The 6,487-nt window shown below is 42.3% G+C and overlaps 1 pseudogene; it reads right to left on the minus strand.

The window, feature by feature from the left end:
* Positions 1 to 1,315: 1,315 nt before the first annotated feature.
* Positions 1,316 to 1,467, minus strand: LOC142355942 (5.8S ribosomal RNA; annotated as a pseudogene).
* Positions 1,468 to 6,487: the final 5,020 nt, after the last annotated feature.

The raw sequence follows: 6,487 nt of genomic DNA on the forward strand, positions 1-6,487 counted from the left end.
TGTAATTTAGTTTCATAATTTCAACTGTTCTCATGCAGAATTTTTGCTCATTCTTATCCCAAATTTTGACCTGGCTACTAGTTACACTCCTTGTACTTATTGCAAAATGACCACAAATTTCAACAGCTTTCACATGTTGCTGTTTCGGCTTTCGCTTACTACAGTCAACATAATACTCGTTGCAAAATAAGTGCTCGGCATCTGCAATTTTCCAAAGACGAAGTTTCGCCAGTTCAATTTTCGCTCGCCAATTATGGCTACTAATTCACACGGTACTGAGCTCAACAACATTAAATTTGTTCAGCAAGACTTTCACATGTTGATGTTTTGGCTTTCGCCTACTAGAAGCAACATAATACTCGTCTTGTTAGCTCATTCAATGAGAATAGCTTTTCCCGTTGAGAATTTTTGCCTTCAATTGGCGTTGTAGTGAGTTTGGCTACTCAGATCACCAAATACTTGTGACAATTCGAACCAGAAATGTTTTCAATTTTCACATGCTGATGTTTCGGATTCAACCTACTAGAAGCAGCATAATACTTGTATTCAACAATTTCTGTATCAAATCCCAGTTTTCTCTGGTGCATCTTTGCCAAACTATTCCAAACTGCCTGAGTCTGAATACCAATTACAGGTACTAGTAAATGCACGTTACTAAGGACTATATAGTTCTAGGTTACTGTACACAACGACGTTCACATGTTGATGTTTCAGCTGCCGCTTACTAGAAACAACATAATACTTATCGTGCATACCTTTCCATAACTTGTCCTTTTCAGATGCATTAGTTTCCCTTTGTCTTGGCTTCTACAGTCAGACTGGCTACTAGTAACAGCACAGTACTAATCACATATCGTTCTACAGTTTGCAGACAACTTTCACATGTTGATGTTTCAGCTTTCGCCTACTAGAAACAACATAATACTCGCTGTATACATTTGTAGTTCTCTATGTAACTTTCATGTGAAGAAGTTTCGCCAGTCTTTTTGACTGTCTCAAATCTGAGTCATGCTTAGGCTACTAGTTGCTTCATAGTACTTATCGCCTCGAGATCATTGAACAAAACTTGATTTTCACATGTTGCTGTTTCAGCTTCCGCTTACTAGAAACAACATAATACTAGTCTCATTAAGTTCCGTCTCTTTGCAATTTTCTTATGAAGAAAATTCGCCATCACAATGACTCCAGCAGTTCTTGATCAAGGAATGCAATCATTGATCAGAATGCTATTATTTGAATCGGTTCTGCTTTAAGTGTTCCAATTTTATTGGAAGCACCAACAATAGAACATCAATGTGTTCAATCGAGAGTTATATAACCCTGAATCGGACGCAGTCAACAGCCGAAGCCGAGACCGCCTTTTGCGTTAGAGAGGTCGGTAAACAAATCTTGCGATTCATACCGAATTAACACATATAGCTGTGCTCCTCTTCGTAAAGCGAGCCAAGTGATCCCCTGTTGAAGGATGTATTTGGACCAATCTAGTAGCATTTGGTTTCCAACAAGCTCTCCCAAGTTAGCTTACTTATTGGGCTTTTCAACCAATTCGGTTGGCTACAAGCATCATCAAAGTACTAGCCACAGTTTGATCGCAAAATTCTACGACTTTCACATGTTGATGTTTCGGCTTGCGCTTAGCCTACTATAAGCAACATAATACTAGTCATATCATAGAGCGTGATCAGCTTGTGACGTTCTCATGATGAAGTTTCACCAACAGTGTCTCACTTCGAGCTTAAATCCAGCTACTAGTAACTACACAGTACTGACTGCAACGATAACTTTTATCTATACCTTTCACATGCTGCGCTTTCGGCCAGGGCCTACTAACGTCAACATAATACTCGATATAAACTTTTGTTCATGATGCAGCTTCCCCATGCAGAAGTTTCGCCTTCAAATGCTCTCTTGGCCATATGACGTAAGAAAAGGTTACTAGTAACATCACAGTACTAGCCACAGTTTGATTGCAAAATTCTACGACTTTCACATGTTGATGTTTCGGCTTGCGCTTAGCCTACTAGAAGCAACATAATACTAGTCATATCATAGAGCGTGATCAGCTTGTGACGTTCTCATGATGAAGTTTCACCAACAGTGTCTCATTTCGAGCTTAAATCCAGCTACTAGTAACTACACAGTACTGACTGCAACGCTAACTTTTATCTATACCTTTCACATGCTGCGCTTTCGGCCAGGGCCTACTAACGTCAACATAATACTCGATATAAACTTTTGTTCATGATGCAGCTTCCCCATGCAGAAGTTTCGCCTTCAAATGCTCTCTTGGCCATATGACGTAACACAAGGTTACTAGTAACATCACAGTACTAGCCACAATTTGATCGCAAAATTCTACGACTTTCACATGTTGATGTTTCGGCTTGCGCTTAGCCTACTAGAAGCAACATAATACTAGTCATATCATGGAGCGTGATCAGCTTGTGACGTTCTCATGATGAAGTTTCACCAACAGTGTCTCATTTCGAGCTTAAATCCAGCTACTAGTAACTACACAGTACTGACTGCAACGATAACTTTTATCTATACCTTTCACATGCTGCGCTTTCGGCCAGGGCCTACTAATGTCAACATAATACTCGATATAAACTTTTGTTCATGATGCAGCTTCCCCATGCAGAAGTTTCGCCTTCAAATGCTCTCTTGGCCATATGACGTAACACAAGGTTACTAGTAACATCACAGTACTAGCCACAATTTGATCGCAAAATTCTACGACTTTCACATGTTGATGTTTCGGCTTGCGCTTAGCCTACTAGAAGCAACATAATACTAGTCATATCATAGAGCTTGATCAGCTTGTGACATTCTCATGATGAAGTTTCACCAACAGTGTCTCATTTTGAGCTTAAATCCAGCTACTAGTAACTACACAGTACTGACTGCAACAATAACTTTTATCTATACCTTTCACATGCTGCGTTTTCGGCCAAGGCCTACTAACGTCAACATAATACTCGATATAAAATTTTGATCATGATGCAGCTTTCCCATGCAGAAGTTTCGCCTTCAAATGCTCTCTTGGCCATATGACGGAACACCAGGTTACTAGTAACATCACAGTACTAGCCACAGTTTGATTGCAAAATTCTACGACTTTCACATGTTGATGTTTCGGCTTGCGCTTAGCCTACTAGAAGCAACATAATACTAGTCATATCATAGAGCGTGATCAGCTTGTGACGTTCTCATGATGAAGTTTCACCAATAGTGTTTCATTCGAATTGGTTCTGCTTTAAGCTCTCCAATTGTTTTGGATGAACCAGTTTTGCCCTTCGAAGCCACTTTTGTGAGCTTTTGTGGGTCTTTACCAAGAGGATATACCTCAAGGCCTCTTTCAATTCCTTTAAGTTCTTTCAACTCCTTTACAGTTTCTAGGTTCACATAGCTGCAAACCTTATTTCTAGTTTTAAGTCTGGCCAACTTGGGGAGAGTTGGTGCAGACCGTGACCAATTCTAGTAGGATGCCACAACAAGAATGTGATCAACTTAGCTTGTCGATGAACCTGCCCCACATTCAAACAACTCTATCGCCTTTTCCTCGTATAGTTATATGCGAGGGCCTCTCATAGAGAGCGCTGTTAGCAACCTTTTCCACATAGACGATAAAGTTGTGAGTGTTTTGCACATGGCTGTTGTCATCACCACGTGACGAGTCAACTCAGCTTGACTCTCTACACTCCGACAAGCTTTGCACATACGCCTTTAGTTCAGTATGTGTCTTTAATCTGACTCCGGTGCCTCAAGCCGGAAAAATTGTCAGATTATGATCATTATCGGTTAGTCATCCCGATGCAAGATCGTATCGTACTGTCTTTGTCTACCTCCAGATTCCGAAGAACAGGAGGAGACTCTCCCAGACCTACATATCTGGGAGAATGTTCAGAGGGCGAGAAGCTGTGGATTACTCTCCCCTAAGAACTGACTAAACTTTACCCTCGTCCAAGGTAAGTTTATTTTAGCTAGCCTTCTATGTAAAGGATCTGAGGCTAAGCTGTGTTTTTTCGAGCCTTTGGCTCGGAGCAAGTTCAGTGGGCGCCCCGAGTAGCTCAACTCTTTCCCACTGAACAGCGCAACGCTCTGTCACTCGCTGGGATTTTTGCGTGTCGGTTCTAACCACGCGACTTGTGGACCTTTTTAGGCCTTTCTCATTCACAAGTCTATAGCTGGGCTTCTATAACCCAGCTTCTGAGATCTAGATAGCTGCAGTTCTGCTAGGCTGCTTTTGCTAACTAGTCTCCCTTTAAGCAGTCCCTTGCCATGACTGCTGAACTATGTATCCACACAAGTAGTTTTTGAGCTCGATACATAATTCGAGATTGGTTGCCAAGCAATCTCTAGCGACAGAGCGTCATGCGCACTACAGACATGGCCTCTACCAGCAGCCATGCCCGAAGGAATCAATCACTGATCCTTCCGCAGGTTCCCCTACGGAAACCTTGTTACGACTTTTACTTCCTCTAGACAATTAAGCTCGATCCGCTTCATCCCGTTGCCGGAGACCGAAGTCCCAACAGTAGGAATTTGCAATTCTTGCTTAACTATCCAATCAGTAGTAGCGACGGGCGGTGTGTACAAAGGGCAGGGACGTAATCCCTATGAGTTGTTGACTCATAAGTACCAGGAATTCCTGGTTCACGTCTGCAAGTTACAACAGACGATCCCCTTGAAGCGCTGTACTTTTCTCTGATTGCCCAGTCCATTTCGGACCAAGGGCTGAGTACTCAATCTAAAAGTACACAGTGTAGCGCGCGTGCAGTCCAGAACATCTAAGGGCATCACAGACCTGTTATAGCCTCACTTCATCTGCGGTATTTAATTCCGCATAGTTCCTCTAAGAAGTGTTTGAATTCACATATAGTGAATTTCATTATTTAGATGGAGAAGATCTCGTTCGTTATCGGAATTAACCAGACAGATCACTCCACTAACTAAGAACGGCCATGCACCACCGCCCATATAATCATGAAAGATATTCAATCTGTCAATCCTTAAGATGTCTGGACCGGGTGAGTTTTCCCGTGTTGAGTCAAATTAAGCCGCAGGCTCCACTCCTGGTGGTGCCCTTCCGTCAATTCCTTTAAGTTTCGATTTTGCAACCATACTTCCCCCGGAACCAATAAACTTTGGTTTCCCGGTTAATCTCTTGCCAAGTCAAGATCGACTTTGACAAATTGTAGGTTGGTATAGTTTATGGTCAGAATTACGAGGGTATCTAATCCTCTTCAATACTCTGACTTTCGTTCTTGATTAATGAAAACATTCTTGGCAAATGCTTTCGCAGTAGTTTGTCTTGCCACGATCCAAGAATTTCACCTCTAACGTAGCAATACAAATGCCCCCGTCTGTTCCTTTCAATCATTACCGCACTCAGCCAACCGGCATCAATCGAGTAGCGGGTCATTCTCCATTATTCCATGCTTTATTATTCGATCCCAAAGGATGCTTTGAACACTCTAATTTTCTCAGGGTGAAAACACCGTTTCCACAGTTCGTCACATTTAAGTGCAAACTATTTCTTCGATGCGAAGGATGAGCGGAACGAGTCAACAGATTTAACTGAAGACCATGTTGCCGTTCTACTCAAACAGATCCAACTATGAGCTTTTTAAACGCAGCAACTATTGCATACGCTTGTAGAGGCTGGTATTACCGCGGCTGCTGGCACCAGACTTGCCCTCTACTCGTTCATCAATGGAGCTTTTAAGTCCATTCCATTCTGATTACAAACCATAAAGGTTCATATCATTATTTCTAGTCACTACCTCCTCGTGCGGAGAGTGGGTAATTTGCGTGCCTGCTGCCTTCCTTGGATGTGGTAGCCGTTTCTAAGGCTCCCTCTCCGGAATCGAACCCTGATTCCCCGTTACCCGTCACAACCATGGTAGTCCGTTACACTACCATCATAGGTTGATAGGTCAGAAATTCGGAAGTTCCGTCCCCAAGCCGAAGCTATCTGGGATCTTTCAGTTACTAGGACTCATCACGGGATGTGTCTGTACTTAGCAAATCACCCGGTGTAGTCTTGTAAAAGTCTCCGACAGTGTCGGACAATCAGCATGCATTAGCTGCAGGGTTACCGCAGTTATTCATTTAGCTTGCAAATCAACTAATAGATAGTAACTGATTTAATGAGCCATTCGCGGTTCCACTTTTTCAAGCTTCGCTTGCACATGCATGGCTTAGTCTTTCAGACAAGCATATGGCAACTGACAGGATCAATCAGTTTAATTGTACTTTGAACAATCTTTCGATTTGTTCGAATTTAGAAAGACATAGCCTTGCGGCCTCGTCAATCTTGCTTTGAGCTTTTTAAATCACGAAGAGTTTCAATGCATGCTTTGGCATGGCTACTAGTTACTACACAGTACTCTACACACTTAGAGTTACCCACGATTACACATTTCACATGCTGATGTTTCGGCTCGCGCGTACTAGAAACAGCATAATACTATGTGTACTGGTA

This window comes from Convolutriloba macropyga, unplaced genomic scaffold (assembly GCF_964194025.1).
Source record: "Convolutriloba macropyga unplaced genomic scaffold, txConMacr16.3 SCAFFOLD_4578, whole genome shotgun sequence".
NCBI classification, from domain to species: domain Eukaryota; kingdom Metazoa; phylum Xenacoelomorpha; order Acoela; family Convolutidae; genus Convolutriloba; species Convolutriloba macropyga.